This window comes from Bufo bufo, chromosome 9 (genome assembly GCF_905171765.1).
Source record: "Bufo bufo chromosome 9, aBufBuf1.1, whole genome shotgun sequence".
Classification (NCBI taxonomy): domain Eukaryota; kingdom Metazoa; phylum Chordata; class Amphibia; order Anura; family Bufonidae; genus Bufo; species Bufo bufo.
In genome coordinates, this window is record NC_053397.1 from 26,410,991 (window position 1) to 26,435,303 (window position 24,313).

The window sequence follows — 24,313 nt, forward strand, 5'->3', positions numbered from 1 at the left end:
ACCGTCCCTTTCAGGGTTCTATCTTTGTTAGAAGGTTCGGCTCCCGGAGCTCCGAGGTAATGACTGTAGATTCAACTCCTCTTTGTTAAGTCCTCGGATTTCTCCCTGTGAACTGAAAATGAGAAGGATTTCTACAGCTGGAATGTGATATTGGATGAAGCACACCCCTCGGCAGGTGAAAAGGGCATCCCATATCAGCACTCGCAGACTAGACTTTGGACGGGAACACAGAAATCAAGTGTGAAACAACTGCAAGCTGAGGACGGGAAGTATACAAAGTTGTCAGGGCCCGATCAGGGATAGTGGAGGCCCCTGGGCAAAAAAACAAAGTGGCGGTGGCAGGGTTGGATCTCGTGTAACTAGAACCTCACCGTTAGCCAGGGCTTACTTACCCAGCTTGCCTGGACCCTGGCATCTATGTAGGTTTGTCTGGTGCTGAGGCTGACCCTAGTGTCCTATAGTGCATGGCTAGCTGCACGTGAAAGCTCGATGGGCAGCGTGCATGTGCTCCGAACTGGAAGATGTGAAACGTGCTGCCTGATTCCTTTGGCAGATTACCTTGGACAATGGTAACCCCTAGCAGGCGGTATCTGCAAATAGTTTATGTACAGTACTTAACTGGCTAACTAGATATGGTCCAAGCTAAGTTAAATAAGGTAAATGTGAACAAGGCTCCGGGCCCAGATGGACTACACCCAAGAGTTCTCAAAGAGCTCTGTTCAATCATTGCTGTGCCCCTGTTTATAATTTTTTTTAAAGATTCTCTAGGTACTGGTACAGTGTCAAGTGATTGGCGCAAGGCAAATGTGGTGCCCATATTCAAAAAGAGATCTAGGTCCTCCACATGTAATTATAGACCAGTAAGTTTAACTTCTGTTGTGGGACAAATGTTTGAAGGACTCTTAAAGGACTATACACAGGAGTATGTGACTGTAAATAATATAATTGATAACCAGCATGTGTTTACTAAGGACAGAAGTTGTTAGACTAACCTGACTTGTTTTTATGAGGAGGTGAGTAGAAGCCCGGACAGAGGGGTGGCTGTGGATGTAGTGAGGTCAGTAGTAGCCCGGACAGAGGGGCGGCTGTGGATGTAGTGTTTCTGGATTTTGCAAAGGCTTTTGATACTGTCCCTCATAGACATTTGAATGGGTTGTCCGTGGTTTTAATATTGATGACCTATCTATCCTTAGGATAGGTTATCAATATCAGATCGGCGGGCCGATAAGCTGTGTGAGAAGACCGCGCGTGCAGTGTGCTTGTGCCGCCTTCCGTCTCTTCCTGTTTGTAGCTGTCTATGGCAAAGCAGCGGTGAACAGGAAGAGAAACGGGAGGTGGCACGTGTGCCGGCTGTCGGAACCCCGCCGATCTGATATTGATGACCTATCCTGAGGATTGGTCATCAATATTAAAACCACTGACAACCCCTTTAATAGGTAAAATAAGGTCTATAGGCTTGGAAAGTATAGTCTGTAATTGGATTGAAAGCTGGTTGAAGGACCGTGTCCAGAGAGTTGTGGTCAATGATTCCTATTCAGAACGGTCCCAGGTTATAAGTGCTGACCCAAAGGTTCAGTGCTGGGTCCTCTATTGTTTAATGTATTTATTAATAATATTGAGGACAGGATTAATAGCACCATATCTATTTTTTATTTTTTTTATTTGTCATTTTAAGAAATAAACATTTAGAACAGTTCAAAGAACCAGATTCACACAATTCAGCGACACCATTTCTATTTTTGCAGAGGACACTAAGATGTGTAGTACTGTGCAGTCTATGGAAGATGTCCATAAACTACAAGCTGACTTGAACACTCTGATTGATTGGGCATCAACTTGGCAAATGAGGTTCAATGTGGACAAATGTAAAGTTCTGCATCTTGGTAGAAATAATCTCCTGTTATCATAGTGCAGTACGCAGCCCTGCAGGGTGAGCGAGTGTGAGGTCACGGTTAATGGGCAAAACGAGGGTTGCTCTTGGTACTCACAGTTTATAGAAGACCCTGGGCCACGTACAGCAGTGATGGAGAGGCTGGCACATGGATCCTCTGGGGCACTCTCTGTGTATAGGGACCAGGCCAGGTGGTAGGTGAGGTGCCCTAGGTGTTGTAGGTTTAGTGTGCCTGTGGCAAGATCCCTTAAAGTTCGTGACGCCAGTGCCGGTAACGGTGGCACACCGATTTCTTGCAGTAATAAGTGAGGAACACACGTTGCAGTGAACCAAAACTTCTTTTTACTGAACAGGTTAACTATTTACAGTCTTTTGGTCAGTTCCATATGCAAAAAGGTGGTGACATGCAGGCTTTACATCAAATTGCAGGCAATGTTCTTGCAAGATACTCAGAGGGTTAAAACACTTACAGATCAGGCTGCACTTCTCCTCAGATCCTGTCTGTCTTTCTCCAAGGCCCGTATGCCCTATTGCTGGCTTTATCCTTGGTTAGGGAAAACTTCCTCTCGTATATGACTCCTTGCTTTAAATATATACTTCTGCCCTTCAGCTCTCTGTTTGGCTGGAACAAACTTGGCTCTGCACTGTACTTTTGTAGGAACTTGGTTTCTCAGGAGGCAGGCTCCTCTCCTGGTGGCAAGCTAGGAGCCTGGGCTATCTAATTGCATGTCAGAAGCTGCTTTTCAGCTATTCTCTGGCTAAGGTGCTTCTTGGCTTCTGAACACTCACTCTCCACACCCTCTCTCTGGTCTGGACCTGGCTATTTATACTAGGGGGTTCCCTAGCTCCCTCTACTGTCTAGGATGAGGAACTACACCCCTAACAGGCCTGGTACACAGGAGATAAACATAAATAAAATGACAATATACATTAAAATGCCATATAAAATACAAGGACCATGTTCCACAGGAGGTGGAGAACAACGTGACCCAATTGACCCTTGTGTAGTGCCCACCCTTACGTAGTGGGACACTACAATATGTACTGGGAGAGTCACTTATATAGAAGGATTAAATAACAGCATGCAATTTCAATCAGCTGCTTCTAAGGCCACCAGGATAGTGTCCTGCATTAAACGAGGCATGGACTCGTGGGGCAGGGATGTAATACTACCACTTTACAAAGCGTTGGTTCGGCCTCGTCTGGAATATGCAGTTCAGTTCTGGGCACCAGTCCATAGAAAGGACTCTCTGCAGCTGGAAAAAGTACAGAGGAGAGCGACTATACTGATAAGGGACATGGAGGGTCTTGGGTATTAAGAAAGGTTAAAAGAATTAAATTTATTTAGTCTTTAGAAAAGACGTCTAAGGGGGACATGAATAACGTATATAAATGGTCCGTACAAAAAACGGTGAAAAACTGGTCCATGTAAAAATGTCCTCAAAAGACAAGGGGGCACTGCCTCCGACTGGAGAAGAAAAAGTTCAGTCTCCAAAAGCGTCAAAGCTTCTTTACTGTAAGAACTGTGAATCTGTGGAATAGACTTTCTCAGGACGTGGTCACAGCAGGAACAGTGGACAGTTTTAAAAAGGACTTAGATGAATTCTTAAAGTAAATGACATTAATGCTTATGAAAACGTGTAGAGTCTCACTTCCTTCTGGGATTCGCATTCCCACCTATCCCTTGGTTGAACTTAATGTTATGTTGAAAAAAGATAAACGCCCATCAACTATGTAATATTCTGTTATGTATTGTACCCAGCATAACTATATGGATGGCACAGCCAACAATCCTGGCTTGGCCCTTGTAGGGGGTTAAGTGTGGGCTGGTCCCACCCCTAACCTTAAGTCAGTCTAGACTGGAGTTCAGAAGGAGAGGAAGCTGTGACTTGTGCTTCCTCTTCTTAGACCCAAAAAGTTATAGTGACTTACCATTCTCTGCATAATCTACACAAGGAGAGAACCTAGAGTCTGTAAGGTAACCTGCACTTTACTGCAGTGAGGGGAATACTGGTAAGACACCCTTTACACCTGGACAGTCGTATGTTGAAAAGCCTGTATCCCTCATTGGACATTACAGCCACCATAGAAAAAGTACTATTGCCTGCTATAGAGTCTGCAGGAAGAGACTTGAGACAGAGTGAAGAGGGCCATAACTGCCATTCTTGCTTAAATCCATACATCCTTATCTGCGAAGAATTTCACTGTGTACAGTTGGAACTGTGGTACTGAAGAGCAATTATATACTATAAGGGGTTAACACAAATTCTTTAAAATCCATAAGAGCACTTAACAAGGAAAAAAAGGTTAAGTTTCGCTTGCACAACTGAGGAATTTCATCTTCAGGAACCCTCTGAATGTTATTGTTTGTCTTCATGTAACCGCTGCCCCATTGTGGAGCTGACAGTTTCTGTGCAAAGCAACACTACCTGCCGGGCAAGAGACTGCTTCAAAGTAGACTTCTCTTTATGGGAAAGAAGAACATGGTGCAGTCTCGCTCTTCAGGCAAAACTGATATTCAGAGTTTTCTTTAGTGCAGGGTGTGAGTGGGCGGGGCATGACACAGGGATGCAAAGAATCTTTGTGTCATGCTCCACCCCCTGATCCTTTTTTGGTACTTTAAATTTTGCTGAGCCATATTTTAGTTATCTCACAAAAAAAAATAATTCATAGAGGGTCAGAGAAGTTTACTTCTAGGATCAGCTGTTATGGTCTGGGCAAGTGGCATCTGATTTTGACATTTTCGATTGCATGCAGAATCATTATTGTCAGACATTCAAGTGAATAGCAGACTAGGCAATGCATGGATGGGCCAGATCAACCCACTCTATTATGTCCCTTTAGACAATGGTTTTATTTATGAAGCAACCCCTTTAAGAACTACATAGAATGCAAGGATAGAGGGTCATTGATCAAAATGGCGGATTCCTTCACACATGGACATTGCTGTTAGCCTTAGGGTGCATTATGGGCAAAAGTGGCCATATACATTAGACTTCGCCTGGACCAGCTGACCATCTATGAAATGATCAGCCACTGTTCAGTTGTCGTATGTTAAAGGGGGAAAATACGATTTCATGTTTGAATTTTTTCCCCCATTGGGGACACTTGCACCCTATCTAGAAACCAAGAGTACATATGTTTGTAGCCAGCTTAACCTTTCGTTTATTTGTCCTGATGGGATGCAATCCCATTTTGCCTCTAAAGATATGGACAACTCTCCTGGAATGTCTGGGAGAATTTGAAAAAAAAGTGAGACCCCCCCACTACTTTAAGAAGAACTGGCGAATCTTACCCGTTCCACATGGATGGTTGGTTTCTCCAGATTAATGACCTTCCATGCATGCCAACTGCATGTAGCGCCAAGATGCTGCATCATCAGACTCAGTCCTCAGTGGAATGTCGGGGAGGCTTCCAGAAAAATGGCTCTCAGACTCCCAACTCTTAGAAGAACTGGCAAATCTCACCGGTTCTGCATGGAGGATTGATTTCTCCCAATAAGTAACCCTCCATGCATGCCTACTGCATCATCAGACTCAGTCCATTTCACCTCAGGCGAAATGATCTTCTGGAACTCTCCTGGAATGTCTGGGAAGGAGACCCCGAAGTCTCAGAAGAACTGGCAAATGTCAACGGTTCTGCATGGAGGGTAGGCTTCTCCCAATAAGACACATTACATGCACGCCAACTGTATGTAGCACTGGCATGCTGCATCATTAGACTGAGTCCTCACCTTGGGCAGCATGGTCTATGCCAACAGGGGGGCATGGCGTTATAAAAAGGGCCAAATCAATGGGCTTTCCCTACTTCTGGATGGCACCCATGAAAAGTTGTCAAGTGTGATATATGGCCTCTTACACAGAACCGTATTATAGCCATCTTCACACAGTACAGTTTTTGACATTGCGGTTCCACAATAATGGAAAAGTACATCTCTTTTATGGCACCATTCTTAGTCCAAAAAATGGAACTTCACTTCGTAACACAATCCTGTATAACAGATAAGGTTTCTGTGCGGTAGATATATATTTTGTCGTGATATTTCAGTAATTCTAGATTCCTTATTTCCATGAGTGATTCGTTTTAGGTTTATTTTCCTTCTTTGCTGCTTCTGTGCTACATCTGATCCTTAGTGATCCCAGGCATGATATGAGACCAAGGTAACAAGGTAATGGCAGTAATAGAAGGAGGCACATGGACAGTTTAATTCTATAATGTACCCGATAGGTCATCCATGGAAGGTTCCTTCGCTTCCCCCAATGTGATGCACCACGGACATTCAATGAAGATGGAAACTAGAAGACAAGTCTAAGGTTGCTTAGCAACTCGTTCCTACCCCAATGTTGTTTTATGGAGGGGGTGTGCAAAAAAACTAAGATTACATTAGGAAGATATATTGAGTGTTTGGTTCCAGTAGATGAGGCATCATTGCTCTTCGAGGCAGGTCAGAGAAATGCTTGTAGTCTCCAATGGTTTCCATGGATCATAAGCAATTTAGGTCCTCGGCTGGAATCGGTACAGCTGTATTGCATGACCACAGTTATATCAATAGAACAGCAGATTTTTATGTTTCATACTCCAACATTCTATACAATGTTACCATATTTGTTTTTGTTAAATTTTTGTACATTTTTTTTTTTTTTTAATACAATTTTTGGATTTTTATGTGGTAAAACAATTCTTTTAAGGCAAGAAGATTGATGGCTTGGCATCTGTGTGGTTCCTCTTGAAGGACTTGTCTCACCATGACAAGTTTATTAGAAATAAGAGCCCCAGCGATCAGCTTTTATGGCCTGAGGAAGTTGCTGACAGATAAGCAAATGTAGCATTAAATGGTGGTCATTCTAATCAATAGTTGCTATGTGATACAAGTATGGGTCTGGTCCACCACAGCAGGAGTTGCTGACTTTAGGCTCATAGAGAACAGAAGTTCATGGAGGCACCATGTGCAATATGGACCCATAGGGACTATGAGTGGCGCCATAGAGCGTTCTGCCTGGACCTTACCCGAAATGCTCTAGTGTAATCAGCTCAATATCTTTTGTCAGTCAAGTACCCCCCCCCCCCCCCCCAATAAGGCTGCAGCGTGCCAAAATGCATCTGTTCTATTCATCTGCAAGGTTTACAGTAACTAGGGAGTATAGGCATGTAATTAGGGGGAAGAAGGGGCGATAGGGGCAAAGAAAATTGAAGTAATTAGCAAAATATGGCTGTTCCCTTTGTTTGGGTGCGTTGCTATCAGCTACTTCCTAGCTGTGTTGTAATGTAATGCCCACCCACTGAGATCTGCTCCGTCTCAATATAGTGTACGAGCGTTATCCGAGGCTACGTCTGAGTGCTACGCATTGTACAATCCTCTTTTATCCCCAAATGCCAAGTCTGATTAATGGCTGGGTAAAGTAAGGTGGAGTAGGCTGAATTCTACATTGTGTAGGCAGCGTGGAGCAGTAGGCTGGAAATGTGTATGTTTTTGTGTAAAGTCCCTTTTAAAGGGGTTGTCGGGGTTCAGAGCTGAACCCGGCCATTCCTCCATTTTCACCCCGGCAACCCCCCTGATTTGAGCATCGGAGTCGTTCATGCTCCGATGCTCTCCTTTGCCCTTCACTAAATCGCCCAGGGCAAAGGCATTTTTTGGAGATCTGGTGACGTACCGGGGCTCTCCATGGGGCTGCCAGGAAGCCCGGTGACGTCACCGGCTCTGATGGGTGGGATTTAGCGCTGCCTTAGCCAGTAAAACGGCTAGGGCAGCGATAAAGCCTGCCCATCAGAGCCGGTGACGTCACCGAACATACTGCCGGGCAGAAGCCTCCGCCTAATAGTGTGTTATGATAAACAAAAGAAACAGTTCATGGTCAATATAATAAAAGCTATGGGAATAGTCTGCAGGGAAATTTTTATCCTCAGCCTACCTGGAGATTAGTACTGGAATGGTCCTCTGGTGGGATAAGGGGTAGGCAGAGTACACAGCGGCGTAGGGTGCCATTAAGGTGGAGGGGGTGGAGTTAAAAAAGTTAAGTTTTGCCTTTAAATTTTCTTTGTACAGCCCATGGGACGCTGCCAACAAGCTGCTCTTAATGCTGTAGGTGCCATTTAAAGGGAACCCGTCATCAACTTTTTGCTGCTCATACTAACGGCAGAATAAAGTAGAGACAGGTGAGCTGATTTCAGCGTTCTGTCATTTATAAGTAAAAAGTAAGTGGTTGCCGAGAACCAACATCACCATAATTTCAGGTTAGGCCTGGACCATGGCCACCTGAGAAGAGTCCTGGTTATTCATGAATTCCTGCCCACCTGCTGATGACGGACAGTCTTCTGCCTAGTTTTCTCCCTTTCTCTCTAGGAGAGAACTGCCAACCATCAGCAGATGGGCGAGAGAGCAGGAGATTAGGAATAACCAGGACTCTTCTCAGGTAGATGTGACTCTTTTCAAGGCCTGGGCTGCAATGATTGTGATGTTGGCTCTCGGCAACCACTTACTTTTAGCTCCTGAGTGACACACCGCTGAGATCAGCATGTCTGTCACTATTTTATGCTGCCCTCAGTGAGGTCAGCATAAAGTCGATGACAGGTTCCCTTTAAGCAGTCGGCAGCAAATCTCCCTCTGTGAACAAGGGGTGCGCTGGTGACATAATGTAAAAGTGTGGGGGGGATGAATGATCACTCTAACGATCATTTGTCCTGCATAAAAGGCCTTTTAAGCAAGCGCGGATCAACCTGTTCTGTCGGCGGTCGTCCTCCAGAATCGGGCCATGAGAATGGAGACTTCTCACTTCTATCTGGCCATCTGTGTGTATATATAGAGTGGAAGAGACAAATTTAGCGTGTGAGACATGCAGAAAGGACGTCAGAATGGGCTAAAATAACAGTACGAATAAGCCAAGACTAATAAGAGCAGTAACACAGCGCATGGACTAATGAGCATGAAAATGGCCTTTTGGGGCACACTGGGTTCACAGGGGGCCATTCCCTCAGCTCACAAACATCTCATTAAATTTGGGTGAAATGTGTTTTAGTCAGCTGACTGTGTTACAGTGTGACATGTCTTCTGCTGAGTTCTGGATGTTTTTTTTTGTCATGTGGACGGCTGAATGTTCTTTATATTCAGTTTTTAAATATCTTTTGGATCATTGATTCATCAATCCCATTACATCACAATTACATGTGTTCACTGTTGTATTGTATTCATGGGAGTGGTTCAATCAAGCTTTAAGAGAAACTTGGGGCAAAGTTCATAATCTTCTTAATGGGGTCTTCTTGGACTGAGCACTTTGTGAATAAGCTCTTAGTTTACTTGTGCAGTTGTTTCAGACTTTATGAGATAATCTGAAAAGTTGTCATGGAATAGATAGACAGATGATGGATAGATGGAATGATTGGTTGATAGGTGGATGGATGGACTGATGGATGGACTGATGGATGGACTGATGGATGGACTGATGGATGGACTGATGGATGGACTGATGGATGGACTGATGGATGGACTGATGGATGGACTGATGGATGGATAGATGGATGGATAGATGGATAGATGGGTTGATGGATAGATGGATGGGTTGATGGATAGATGGATGGGTTGATGGATAGATGGATGGGTTGATGGATAGATGGATGGGTTGATGGATAGATGGATGGGTTGATGGATGGATGGATGGGTTGATGGATAGATGGATGGGTTGATGGATAGATGGATGGGTTGATGGATAGATGGATGGGTTGATGGATAGATGGATGGGTTGATGGATAGATGGATAGATGGATGGGTTGATGGATAGATGGATAGATGGATGGGTTGATGGATAGATGGATAGATGGATGGGTTGATGGATAGATGGATAGATGGATGGGTTGATGGATAGATGGATAGATGGATGGATAGATGGATAGATGGATGGGTGGATGGATAGATGGATAGATGGATGGGTTGATGGATAGATGGATAGATGGATGGGTTGATGGATAGATGGATGGATGGATGGGTTGATGGATAGATGGATAGATGGATGGGTTGATGGATAGATGGATAGATGGATGGGTTGATGGATAGATGGATAGATGGATGGGTTGATGGATAGATGGATGGGTTGATGGATAGATGGATGGGTTGATGGATAGATGGATAGATGGATGGGTTGATGGATAGATGGATAGATGGATGGGTTGATGGATAGATGGATAGATGGATGGGTTGATGGATAGATGGATGGGTTGATGGATAGATGGATGGGTTGATGGATAGATGGATGGGTTGATGGATAGATGGATGGGTAGATGGATAGATGGATGGGTGGATGGATAGATGGATAGATGGATGGGTGGATGGATAGATGGATGGGTTGATGGATAGATGGATGGGTTGATGGATAGATGGATGGGTTGATGGATAGATGGATGGGTTGATGGATAGATGGATGGGTTGATGGATAGATGGATGGGTTGATGGATAGATGGATAGATGGATGGGTTGATGGATAGATGGATAGATGGATGGGTTGATGGATAGATGGATAGATGGATGGGTTGATGGATAGATGGATAGATGGATGGGTTGATGGATAGATGGATAGATGGATGGGTTGATGGATAGATGGATAGATGGATGGGTTGATGGATAGATGGATAGATGGATGGGTTGATGGATAGATGGATAGATGGATGGGTTGATGGATAGATGGATAGATGGATGGGTTGATGGATAGATGGATAGATGGATGGGTTGATGGATAGATGGATGGGTTGATGGATAGATGGATAGATGGATGGGTTGATGGATAGATGGATAGATGGATGGGTTGATGGATAGATGGATAGATGGATGGGTTGATGGATAGATGGATGGGTTGATGGATAGATGGATGGGTTGATGGATAGATGGATGGGTTGATGGATAGATGGATGGGTTGATGGATAGATGGATGGGTTGATGGATAGATGGATAGATGGATGGGTGGATGGATAGATGGATGGGTTGATGGATAGATGGATAGATGGATGGGTTGATGGATAGATGGATGGGTTGATGGATAGATGGATGGGTTGATGGATAGATGGATAGATGGATGGGTTGATGGATAGATGGATAGATGGATGGGTTGATGGATAGATGGATAGATGGATGGGTTGATGGATAGATGGATAGATGGATGGGTTGATGGATAGATGGATAGATGGATGGGTTGATGGATAGATGGATAGATGGATGGGTTGATGGATAGATGGATAGATGGATGGGTTGATGGATAGATGGATAGATGGATGGGTTGATGGATAGATGGATAGATGGATGGGTTGATGGATAGATGGATAGATGGATGGGTTGATGGATAGATGGATAGATGGATGGGTTGATGGATAGATGGATAGATGGATGGGTTGATGGATAGATGGATAGATGGATGGGTTGATGGATAGATGGATAGATGGATGGGTTGATGGATAGATGGATAGATGGATGGGTTGATGGATAGATGGATAGATGGATGGGTTGATGGATAGATGGATAGATGGATGGGTTGATGGATAGATGGATAGATGGATGGGTTGATGGATAGATGGATAGATGGATGGGTTGATGGATAGATGGATAGATGGATGGGTTGATGGATAGATGGATAGATGGATAGATGGATGGGTTGATGGATAGATGGATAGATGGATGGGTTGATGGATAGATGGATAGATGGATGGGTTGATGGATAGATGGATAGATGGATGGGTTGATGGATAGATGGATAGATGGATGGGTTGATGGATAGATAGATGGATGGGTTGATGGATAGATGGATAGATGGATAGATAGATGGGTTGATGGATAGATGGATAGATGGATAGATGGATGGGTTGATGGATAGATGGATAGATGGATGGGTTGATGGATAGATGGATAGATGGATGGGTTGATGGATAGATGGATAGATGGATGGGTTGATGGATAGATGGATAGATGGATGGGTTGATGGATAGATAGATGGATGGGTTGATGGATAGATAGATGGATGGGTTGATGGATAGATGGATAGATGGATAGATAGATGGGTTGATGGATAGATGGATAGATGGATAGATAGATGGGTTGATGGATGGATAGATAGATGGATAGATAGATGGGTTGATGGATAGATAGATGGGTTGATGGATAGATAGATGGGTTGATGGATAGATGGGTTGATGGATAGATGGGTTGATGGATAGATGGGTTGATGGATAGATGGGTTGATGGATAGATAGATTGATGGATGGGTTGATGGACTGATGGATGGATTGGTTGATGGATGGATAGATGGATAGGTCACTTGATAGATGAATTGATGGATAGATCGGTTGATAGATGGGTTGATGGATAGATGGATTGACAGATGGGTTGATGGATAGATCGGTTGATACATGGATTGATGGACAGATGAGTTGATGGGTGGGTTGATTAATGGATAGGTTGATGGATGGATATGAGATGATGGACAGACAGATATGAGATGCTGATGGATGGATGGATAGATAGATAGTTGGGTTGATGGACTGATGAGTGGATTGATGGAAGGATGGGTTGATGGATGGATATGAGATGCTGGACAGACAGATATGAGATGCTGATGGATAGATAGATGCAGTTAGATATGACATTATAAATAGACTTTCCTTTTTCAAAAATATTTTCTTCTATATTTTTTGCAGCTTAGTTTCAGGACTCGCCATTATATGTCAGAAACACCAGCACATGAGTAAAGCGTTTTGAGGTCAGAGCTTGTTTTGAGAAATTGTGAAGTGAATGTATATTATCGTATGTCATGGGACAAAGAATAAAATAAAAAGATATGAGCTGAAAAAGAAGACTGTGGTGTCCTTGAGTACCAGCCTCCGTCGCATGTGGTGAATCTCCTCGAAGACCTTAGGCCGAGTTCACATCTGCCATGGACATCTCCATTCAGGCTCCCCCCCCCCCCCCCCCCCCCCCCAACATTTTCCGCGAAAAGGCCGGACAAAAAATCCTGGACACAGGACTTTTTTGTACGGTAAAAAAACAAACAATATTCTGAACGGACTTCGTTATGTGTCCGATCTCCCACTCCTGCAAGAAGCCGAGTCATGGAAATATTCAGTGGGTATGTGAACTCGGCCTTACTGGCTGCTTATATTACTGCCCATCCCTCCCCCCCACTATTCCTCTTCTACAATTATACATCATTATGGATGAGACTGTTGTAAAGCTTTGCATATAGCTATAAATCTTATGGCTTTTTGAGAGTTCTAATGACTTTTAGCAACTTCTCATGCATTTTTCTCAGTGACAGAGAACAGAAGTGTCCTTTGTCAGCACGGCCTTGACAGCAACAAATCAATTCTTCACCCAACGCTTCAGACTGAGAGTTTTTCCTGGAGTTGCAGAGAGTAAAACTGGGCAAGGAACATGCAGGTTCTGTGCAATATGCTGACATACGGTATATGACCCTACATATTACAAGACAATTGCTGGAAACATTCCCAAATAATAAGGGACAACTGATCTATACTTGATGAATACAATGTGGGTTGAGTCACTCTAGGTCAGGCATGCTCAACCTGCGGCCCTCCAGCTGTTGTAAAACTACAACTCCCATAATGCCTTGCTGTAGGCTGTTCGGGCATGCTGGGAGTTGTAGTTTTGCAACAGCTGGAGGGCCGCTGGTTGAGCATGCCTGCTCTAGGTGGTTACTGACATGTCTGTTTTAGTAAATACATTCCCCATAAAATAATTCTGCAGATTATTATTATTATTATTATTTTTTTTTTCCTCTTACAACTTTGCATTGCAGCATTCCTCTGTTTATTCCTCCTGGAAATAGGTGACCATATTGAAAACTGGGTGTTACCCTTCCCTTCGCCAATAGGGTGTGTCCATACCTAGTCTGACACTAGTCTTCCAATCAGAGCAGACTCTGTGAAACCATTTAGAAATGCCCCTTATCGAATAGAGGGATGGTAACGCCCTACTATCAATTTATTCATCCGTTTCCTGTAGGAAGAATAGAAACATACAATTTATAGTTTACTGTAAGTATTCACTAAGGGCTCATGCACACAAACGTATTTTCTTTCCGTGTCCATTCCGTATTTTTGCGGAACCATTCATTGCAAAAAAACAAAAAAAGGAAGTTACTCCATGTGCATTCCGTTTCTGTATGTCCGTTCCTCAAAAAAATTCAACATGCCTTATTATTGTCCGCATTACGGACAAGGATGGGACTGTTCTATTAGGGGCCAGCTGTTCCCTTTTGCAAAATACAAAATGCACACGGACGTCATCCGTATTTTTTGCGGATCCGTTTTTTGCGGACCGCAAAATACATACGGTCGTGTGCATGAGCCATATGTTCAGGAGAACAAGTAATGCTGATCATTGCCTGCTTGTTTGCAAGCAGTAATGGTCGGGAAATATGGGGCTGAATGATCGTAACTGCGATCATTCATCCCCATACAGTTTTCTTGTTTCGTGTCAGCAGGTGTGCGACGAACAAACAAGGATTTTAGTTGCCATATGACAGATGCGACCATCCGATTTAAATATGGTACAAATACTGATCCCAAATAATTGTCCCAATCCTTTGCCCATTAATAAGGGCCTTAGGGGTTTAATCATAGACTGTAGATATGCTATGGTTGTTCCCTCTGAAATATGCTGCAAAACCACATCATGACTGTGGGTATGAATAAGCCCTAAATGTGTGAAAGCACACGCCTTTCCCAACACTTAAAGGGGTCGTGCCATTAAAAATATTCTACATTTTTTTCAAAACAGCGCCTGGATCTGAATACTTTTGTAATTGCATGTAATTAAAAATGTTGTATAGCCACTAAGTTATTCAATAAAATGTATCTGTATAGCGCCACCTGCTGTTTGTCTTTTTCTTATTTCTTGCTCCACCTCAGTGAGATGGTCGCACGTGCTCAGTTTAAATGTTTAACTGCCACAGCCATATCTTTATAAGACCTGCATGTGTAATGGAATAGCTGTCAGCTGGTTGAGTATTTGGTTGACAGTTATCTTAGGCACATGGTCACCTTAAAGAGGAGCTGTCACTTGTCCTAACCTGTCTGTTTTAGTAAGGCTGCGTTCACACGGGCGAATATTCCGCGCGGGTGCAATGCGGTAGGTGAACGCATTGCACCCGCACTGAATCCCGACCCATTAATTTCTATGGGGCTGTTCAGATGAGCGGTGATTTTCACGCATCACTTGTGCGTTGCGTGAAAATAGCAGCATGCTCTATATTCTGCGTTTTTCACGCAACGCAGGCCCCATAGAAGTGAATGGGGTTGCGTGAAAATCGCAAGCATCCGCAAGCAAGTGCGGATGCGGTGCGATTTTCACGCATGGTTGCTAGGTGACAGTCTATTCACTATATTATTTTCCCTTATAACATGGTTATAAGGGAAAATAATAGCATTCTGAAAACAGAATGCTTAGTAGGTGATCAATTGAGGGTTAAAAAAATTAAATAAAAATTAACTCACCTTCTCCTCTTGTTCGCGTAGTTCCCGGTCTCTTCTTTACTTCTTTAATGATGAGCTGTGGGCTAAAGGACCTTTGGTGACGTCAGATCACATGCTCCAATCACATGGTCTATCACCGTGGAGACGGACCATGTGATTGGAGCATGTGATCTGACGTCACCAAAGGTCCTTTAGCCCACAGCTCATCATTAAAGAAGTAAAGAAGAGACCGGGAACTACGCGAACAAGAGGAGAAGGTGAGTTAATTTTTTTTTTTTTTTTTAACCCTCAATTGATCACCTAAGCATTCTGTTTTCAGAATGCTATTATTTTCCCTTACAACCATGTTATAAGGGAAAATAATAACATCTACACAACACCGAACCCAAACCTGAACTTCTGTGAAGAAGTTCGGGTCTGGGTACCACAGTCGGTTTTTTATCACGCGCGTGCAAAACACATTGCACCCGCGCGATAAAAACTGAACATCGGAACGCAATCGCAGTCAAAACTGACTGCAATTGCATTCCTACTCGCGCGGGTTTGCCGCAATACACCGGGACGCATCCGGACCTAATCCGGACACGCTCGTGTGACCCCAGCCTAACTCCTTACATTCCCTATGCTATAATAACAATTCTGCAGCATTTAGAATTGTGCCACTCCTCTACTATTCCTGCATGAATTGGTAGCAGCCTGCAATGAAGGTTCGGATGGGTTACCAGATGTTCCACAATTGAGAGAAGAGGAAACGGTTAGGGTCAATTCACACGTCCGTATGAATGGGTCCAGATCCGTTCCGCAGTGTTGCGAAACAAATCCGGACCCATTCATTTTCAATGGGGCCGGAAAAGATGCGGACAGCACACAGTGTGCTCTCCGCATCCGCGTTTCCGGTCTGCAGCCTCGAACTTCCGGTCTGTGGCTCCGGAAAAAAATAGAACATGTCCTATTCTTGTCCGCAGCTGCGGACAAGAATAGGCATTTCTATTGGTGTGCCGGCCCGGTGTTTTGCAGATCCGCAAAACACTGCGGACGTGTGAATGGACCCTGAAGCAGAGAGGAAAACAGAAGCTTTGTGACCCCCTGACTCTCTTTTCGGGTAGACAAATGCATTAATAAGCCCACCGAGGAGGTTAGTGACACACATTCACAGCATATGGCCTCTTGCACAGGAACATATTTTCATTCGGTTTTTTTATTTTTATTTTTTGCGGACCGTATACGGAACCAATAATTTCAATAGGTCCGCAAAAAAATGGAAGGTACTCCGTGTGCATTTTGTTTCTGTATTTCCGTTCCTCAGAAAAATGGAACATGTCCTATTATTGTCCGCATTACGGACATGGATAGGACTGTTCTATTAGGGGCCGGCTGTTCCGTTCCGCAAAATATGGAGTGCACATGGATCCGTTTTTTTGCAGACCGGAAAATACATACGGTCGTGTGCAAGAGGCCTATAGCAGCCTGGCAATGGGTTAACACTCAGATGGCAGAGAATGTTGTTTGCCACCTGCCGGAATGTAAAAAAAGATCTTTTAAATATTAACTTGACAAGATTACATTTGTCAGCTATAGAAACTCTATCTCTCTCGCCCTGCAGACTTTAACCCTTTCCAGGTTTCGGGTCGCAGACTAGGAGAGCTATGGATGTTATGTATGTACCTCCGATATTTTATTACTTTCACCTGACTTTCTTTTATGTATTTCACGTATGCTATTTATTTATTATACTCACTTCTATAGCGCTACTATATTCCGCCGCGCTTTACAGACATTATCATCCAACTGTCCCCAATGCTCACAATCTAAGGACTATTTGTCACTGATGGGGACCTTAGATTGTGAGCCCCATTGGGGACAGTTGGATGATAATGTCTGTAAAGCGCTGCGGAATATAGTAGCGCTATATGATTGCATAAAATAAATAAATAAATAATAGTTCCTTAATAGTATAATGGAGAACAGTTTCTTCCGGAATCGGTAAAATAAGGGCTGTATAGTGTGGTCCAATGGAAAAAACGTAGAATAGAATTCAACATTGGGATCTGAATCTTCTGTTTAAAGGGGTTGGGATTACAAAAACATGGTTGCTTTCTTCTAGAAACGGCGCCTCATCTGTCCACAGGTTTTGTGTGGTATTGCAATTCAGCTCCATTCTGTTCAGCGAAGCTTTTACACAGGACATGGTGTGGCACGGTAGTCCGCCGCAAGGAGTATGGTCATAGGAATTAGAGAAGGTTGCATGATCTGGACCACAAGGCCACCTATCATAAGTAAGGCATCACAGGCCACCTAGTGCAAGGAAATGATGGGGGGGGGGGGGGGGTTTGTCCAGTAGTGAAATTGTCACCATCAGCTATTGGGTATTGGATAACCTCCTTTTAAATCTATATTTTTTACCAACGTTTTACTAGATCTACTTAATCAAACCAACGTGTACTTGGTTTGTTGGTTCTTCTAGAAGCTAATGCTGCTTCTAGATAAGACCAAACGGTAAATGTTTGAAGAGCGTATCAGTGCTCCAGGGGTAGACATGTACATACTGGAAAATAGAACATAAAAGACTAAAATAACCCAATAGTTTGCCGTGGTCAAGGATTTGACCTAAAGGTGGCCCTACGTATTAGATGATTTTTGTCAGAATCTGATGATCTAATATGTGTTTGGTGTCTCAACCCTTCCCTAGCGGCAGATCTCAGGAGAAAGAAGTTGCATTTCTACATACTGTATGTGTATGGGGGTCGGACAAAACCTAGATAATAGGTGTATGGCCACCTTTATTCTGAGACCTGAAAAGAAGGAGGTTTACTTGACAGCCTTTTTCGCTTGGTCAGGACATAGCCTGGTCATGTTTGATTGGACTGTTTATCTATTATTATTTTTGAAGATGGTGGAAGCTTTGTGTGCAATTAAAGACCTTTACATTCTTGATCTTCATTCTTGACCAAAAATCATGAAGAAAGAACATACTTAGGGCTCAGAATTCTTAATCCCTCAAGTGTTTTACTCATCCAGCACTGAAACTCATCCAGTTATCTAACGTGTATGGCCACCTGTATTCTGAACCATAAAAGGAGAATGTCTACTTGACAGGCTTTGTAGCATGGTCAGGACTTTAGCCTGGTCATGGGCAAGGTTTGGGTGGACTGTTTATCTTTTATTATTTTAGAAGAAGGTGGAAGCTTCATGCGTGCTAACGTTGGGTAGATACCTTGGAGAACCTCCAAAAAAAACCCCTTCTCATTCTTCATCTTTATTCTTGACCGAAAATCATGAAGAAAGAACATACTCCGAATTCTCATCGCCTCGAGTGTTGCAGTGGCACTGAAACCGGCCAAGTGACATTGTTTATAGCTGTCATTGTCTCGCACTCTCAGTGATACTAGACATACCAGCTTGGGGACTATAGTTTCCTTCACCAGAGGCCAGCATTATATTCCACTCCAATGTAAACAGTGCTGCCATGCTCCATGATTTGCATGCCTGGTTTGTTTCCCTACTCAACGCTCCTTCTGAGCAGAGTAACCTCTTCAGTGCCAGGAATATCAAAAGTCATGAGGAAATTATTCTAACCGTTCCTACACAACCATTGCATTGTTTTGTAGGTTGCATTTCGAGTTATAATTTACACCAATCATTAATATATGAAAACCACTGACAGGTTATGTGAATAGCACTGATTATCTGGTGATAATGGCACCTGCTGAGGGGTGGGATATATGAGGCAGCAAGAGAACAGTCCGTTCTTGAAGTTGATGTGTCGGAAGCAGGAAAGATAGGTAAACGTGAGGATCTAGGAGAATGGCCAAACTGTTATGGGTAGACAAGTGGTCAGACCATTTCCAAAATGGAAGGTCTTGTGGGATGTTCCCAGGATACAGTTGAGTGATACCTACCAAAAGTGGTCCAAGAATGGACAACTGGTAAACCAACGATGGGATCAAGGGCGCCCAAATCTCATTGACGGGCTAGCCTTCCAGTCCAGTCCCACAGATTAGCTCCAAAAAAAACCCGATATGGCGTATGGTGCGCCAAACTTACTAAAAAGTGCATGCCTCTTAATTGTTAAGTATCTCAGGAGCTACATGCACCAGAAATGGAAATCTATGGCAGCAGATTTATGGTGAAATTTTATTCCAGTTTTTTTTTAAACAATTGTCAGGTCCCGTGTCCTCCCAAAGTGGTGAGCACATTGTCAATCAGCAAGTCATACATTTTTGCACGAAAGGATTTCACAAAAATTGGCGACTTTTTGGTGACACTTTCTGGTGCAGGGAGGCTTGATTCATTCCTCCTTGTTTCTATGCAGGGGATTTGGAGCCGTCTGTCCAAAAAACACGTGTGTGTGTGTGTGTGTGTGTGTGTGTGTGTGTGTATATATGTATATATGTATATATGTATATATATATATATATATATATATATATATATATATATATATATATAATTATATTTATATTTATTACACATTATCAAGAAATGAATCAGCTGAGAAATTTGGACCTAAAAATTATACAGAGTTTAAAGGCGGACATTAAACTTTGTGCATATTCCACATAATCGCTCCATTCTTAAACATTTCCATATGACAATTCATGCCGAAGAATACTTTTATATGTAATCCATTCCCCAATATTTTCATTAGGGGTTAAGAAAGAATGCAGAATTCCCAACTGTCTTCCTGCGGAGTCTGTATCTGAGCCGTACAGCACACGGCGGTATCTATTTACTCTCTCCACACAATTTTTTCGGACTTGTATCACTGCCATTTCCTCGGTTAATACCACAAACCATATTTCCTGCCACATCCTACAATCCTATACCTCTGTGGGGTCACCACTCTGTTTTCTAAGGCTATGCACAGCTGGAGGGATTTTTCCGTGACAAAATTCTCTGCGTATCCCTCGGCAGATACCTCTGTGCTGCTGGTTCTGCCGCGGGTTTTCATGTGGACACGCTCTAGGTTTATCTCCATTGCCGGCTTCTGCTGGGGCTTTGAGAGGGATCCCACTGGGAACTGCTTGAAGAATAGACCTTTACATGGTCTGAAAATCTGGGGGCCAATGCCCCCAGTAACATGAACTGTGGCGCAGCCGCCCATTGAAAAAAAAATTCAGCCCAATTTTGTGCACCGAATCTGCGCTGAAAAAACTTTGTCTGAACGTAGCCGCACATCCCTACACCATCCGGCCTTGCTGTCTGCAACGTAATTTTCTGGTGCTACACCAACCTGATTGGACCATAGTAAGGGAGAGTTCACATCGTCATTATTTTTCCGTTCTTCTGATGTGTCAGAAGAATAGAAAACTAAAAAAACGAAACGGATCCTGTGTATCTGTTATGCACATTTGAGCCTTTTCCGTCAGAGATCCGTTTTTTTGAATGGAAAAAATACTGCACGCAGGTCGGGCTTCGTTCACATCGGCCTTTCCGGAGGGATTCGGCACATAACGGAGTCCACGGGCCCCATAGACTATAATGGGATTCGTTAGGTTTCCGCTCAGAAGAAGGTTTTTGAGCGGAGACCAAAGTTGTGTATGTGGGACTTTTGTCTCCGATTCAAAAATCTTCTTCTGAGCGGAAACCTAATGAATCCCATTATAGTCTGTGGGGCGCGTGGACTCCGTTCAGCTCCGTTATGTGCCGAATCCGTCCTTTAAGTTTTCCTGCCCCTAAATGGGGCAGGAGAATGGAAAGGCTGAACGGTGATGTGAACGAAGCCTTATATTCCATCTGAAAAAAAAAAATGGATCTCCTATGGAAATGGCTCAAGCGGATGCCAAATGTGCATAAGGCCTCATGCACACTGCCGTTGTTTTGGTCCGCATCCGAGCCGCAGTTTTGGTGGCTCGGATGCGGACCCATTAACTTCAATGGAGATGTGGAATCCGGAGATGCGGAATGGTGTGGAACAGAAGCACGGAATGGAACCCTACGGAAGCATTACGGAGTGCTTCCATGGGGTTTTGTCCCGTACTTCCGTTCCGCAAAAAGATAGGACATGTCCTATCTTTTTGTGGAACGGCCGGATCGCGGACCCATTCAAGTGAATGGGTCCGCGATCTGCTGTGGCTGCCCCACGGTGGGTGTTCATGCATTGTGGGGGCAATTTGCACGGCCATGGGGCGCACACGTTTCTGTGCAAGAGGCCTAAATAATGCAAGATCTCTGCTTTCAAATCTACTGTCGCTCTACAAAATGTTTTTTATGGTAACACCAGAGCTGATACACGGCACGGAACGAAACAAAGCCTGTGTGTCGGCCGCATCTCCCGGACCGACCTCGGCTCCCCTGACCCGAACTGACTGCGTCTTGATTTTTGATACAGTCAGTTCTTATCTGGTGACAGCTCTATTGTCCACATGATGATGTGAGTACAGTACAATAGATCCACAATCAGATGGGAACTGACTGTATCATAAGTTACTATGAAGCTTTCACTTCTGGTTACTAGAGATGAGCGAGTTTCCTATTTTGAAATGCGTTCACACTTCGTTTGTTAGTAAAAGGTAAATTGCGTTATGGATTCCGCTACCACGGACCATAACGCAATTCTATGACGGAATGCATAACGGAATGTCTTTAGAGGCATTCCGTTATTCATTCCGTCATAATAGAAGTCTATGGGCTGCAAAACGGATCCGTCCCGTTTTGTTATTCAGAGGAGGACTCCCCTGCATAACAGAAACTGGACGGATCCGTTTTACAGCCCATAAACTTCTATTATGACGGAAAGGCATTATGGTCCGTGGTAACGGAATCCATAACGCAATTCACCTTTTACCAACAAAAGAAATGTGAACGAATTTCATAAGCAGAAATTCGCTCATCTCTACTGGTTACTATGAAGCAGGGGGAGCCGCAGTCGATCTGAGAGATGCAGCCAACACACGAGCCATGTTTTCCGGACTGGTGACACTGGTCACGGTCAGAATCGCAGAGGCATCGCAGTGTAGCGGTGATCCCATAGAAATGAAGGGGACCACAGCATTACTTGCATGTTCGCCGCAAGTCGCAATAATCTAGCAGCATTGGATCGCAGCAAGCATACGAGTCGCGCTGTGTTCCCATTCATTACTTTGGGATCACTGATACACTGCAATGCCTCTGCAATCCTGGTCGCAACCACTGTCGCCGTGTAGCTGTACTACAGTCCGACACTGGCTCTGCCCCACCATGGGTAGGCAAAATTAGATTGGAGATGGTCAAATTCTTACTTAGGCCTCCTGCGCACAACCGTTTTTTTCCCCCCGTTTACTGGCCGTTTTTTGCGTTCCATATACAGTCCGTATACGGAACCATTCATTTCAATGTTTCCGCAAAAAAAAACGGAATATACTCCGTATGCATTCCGTTTCCGTTGAAAGATAGAACATGTCCTATTATTGTCCGTAAATCACATTCCGTGGCTCCATTCAAGTCAATGGGTCCGCAAAAAAACAGAACACATATGGAAATGCATCCGTACGTCTTCCGTTTTTTGCAGAACCATCTATTTAAAATGTTATGCCCAGCCCAATTTTATTGATGTAATTACTGTATATGCCATACGGAAAAACAGAACAGAAACGGAAACACATCGAAAACGGAACAACGGATCCGTGAAGAACGGACCGCAAAACACAGAAAAAGCCATACGGTTGTGTGCAGGAGGCCTTATTTTGATCCATGCCCATCTCATACTTCCACCCCTTATTTTTGATGTTCCCCGGATGCCAATTAGATACAACTGTGATTGATTCAGATGATTTCAGCCTTGAATATATTCAATCCCATTCACAATTTGTTCAAAGCGAGCCAAATTCTCTTCAGATATTTCCCCAGAAAAATGACTTTTTGGACGTCCAGAAAATGGGAAGCTTGGACCAGAAAAGGTAGGAAAGTGCAGCAGCCCCAGAAAAAGCGAAGTACTTAGCATCTCGAGATCCATCAGCGAGAAACCGCTTGATATCTCAAGTGATGTCTTCATGTATTTATACAGTGAGGAAAACACAGATGAATTTCAATCACCATGCTAATTTGTATTATAAATATCGACTGAGATACAAGATGCAAATTGAGCGAGAATTGAGCACCTGACCATTAAAACATTCTGACATCTTAATTTCTGTGTCTTAATGTCTTCTACAAAGTGTTTTCACCTGTTCCTGCCCCACAGAGAAAGCAATGGCTTGATGAGTTCGTTTTTTTTTCATCTGTTGCGTACCTAATATTTATAATAGTTTTTTATTTTAATAATAAAATAGTTATAATAATAATAATGCATTCAACTATAATATAGTGGTACGGAAATGTAATATGGAGGTTGTGTTCGAAATGAGAAAAATCACGCTGTCTCTTCTTGGATAGAAGTCAATGGAGAATGAAAATTTGCTAACGTTTGTAGATCTGGGCAAAAAATAAAAAAATAGGTACGGTTTTCCTTCGTTGAATGACTAGCCTAGTTTTGTGGCAGGATATGCTATACTTGTACTGAACGCCATGAATGTGGTTGCATTTCTACAAGGGATGGTTTATAGTGAATGGGACTGAGCTGCAGTACTGCTCACAACCTGCCGTCAGGTGTGGCGCTGTTTCTCTTTTCTCTGCAGACCCTGCCTTTTTTGTATCTTTTATTTATTAATTTTTTTCCTAAATTTAAAATGAGCCTTATTATCACACATTTTCTAGGATTGCATATAGATGTATTTTTTAAAAATCTTTTTTACAGGTAAAAATACAGAGGAAAAATCTGCTGTGGTTTCTGCTGTGTTTCCACAGCAAAAAGCCTCAACTACCTTCCATAGTCTGAATCCAGTTGGAGCTTTGATATCGCCACATGGGATGAATATTCCACCTGCCGCGTCCGCATGTGGATTTGTCACTGATTTGGCTGCAGATTTTTACCCTTGCGTTGCAAATAAGGAAATCCAAGTTGAAAATCTGCAGCAAAAAAATTGACATGCTGCGGATTTA

At 43.4% G+C, this 24,313-nt stretch overlaps 1 protein-coding gene across 7 annotated transcripts in view; it reads left to right on the forward strand.

Moving 5' to 3' along the window:
• Positions 1–24,313, forward strand: part of MAGI1 (membrane associated guanylate kinase, WW and PDZ domain containing 1) — a 465,776-nt gene that overhangs the window by 12,760 nt on the left and 428,703 nt on the right. The window lies entirely within an intron of this gene.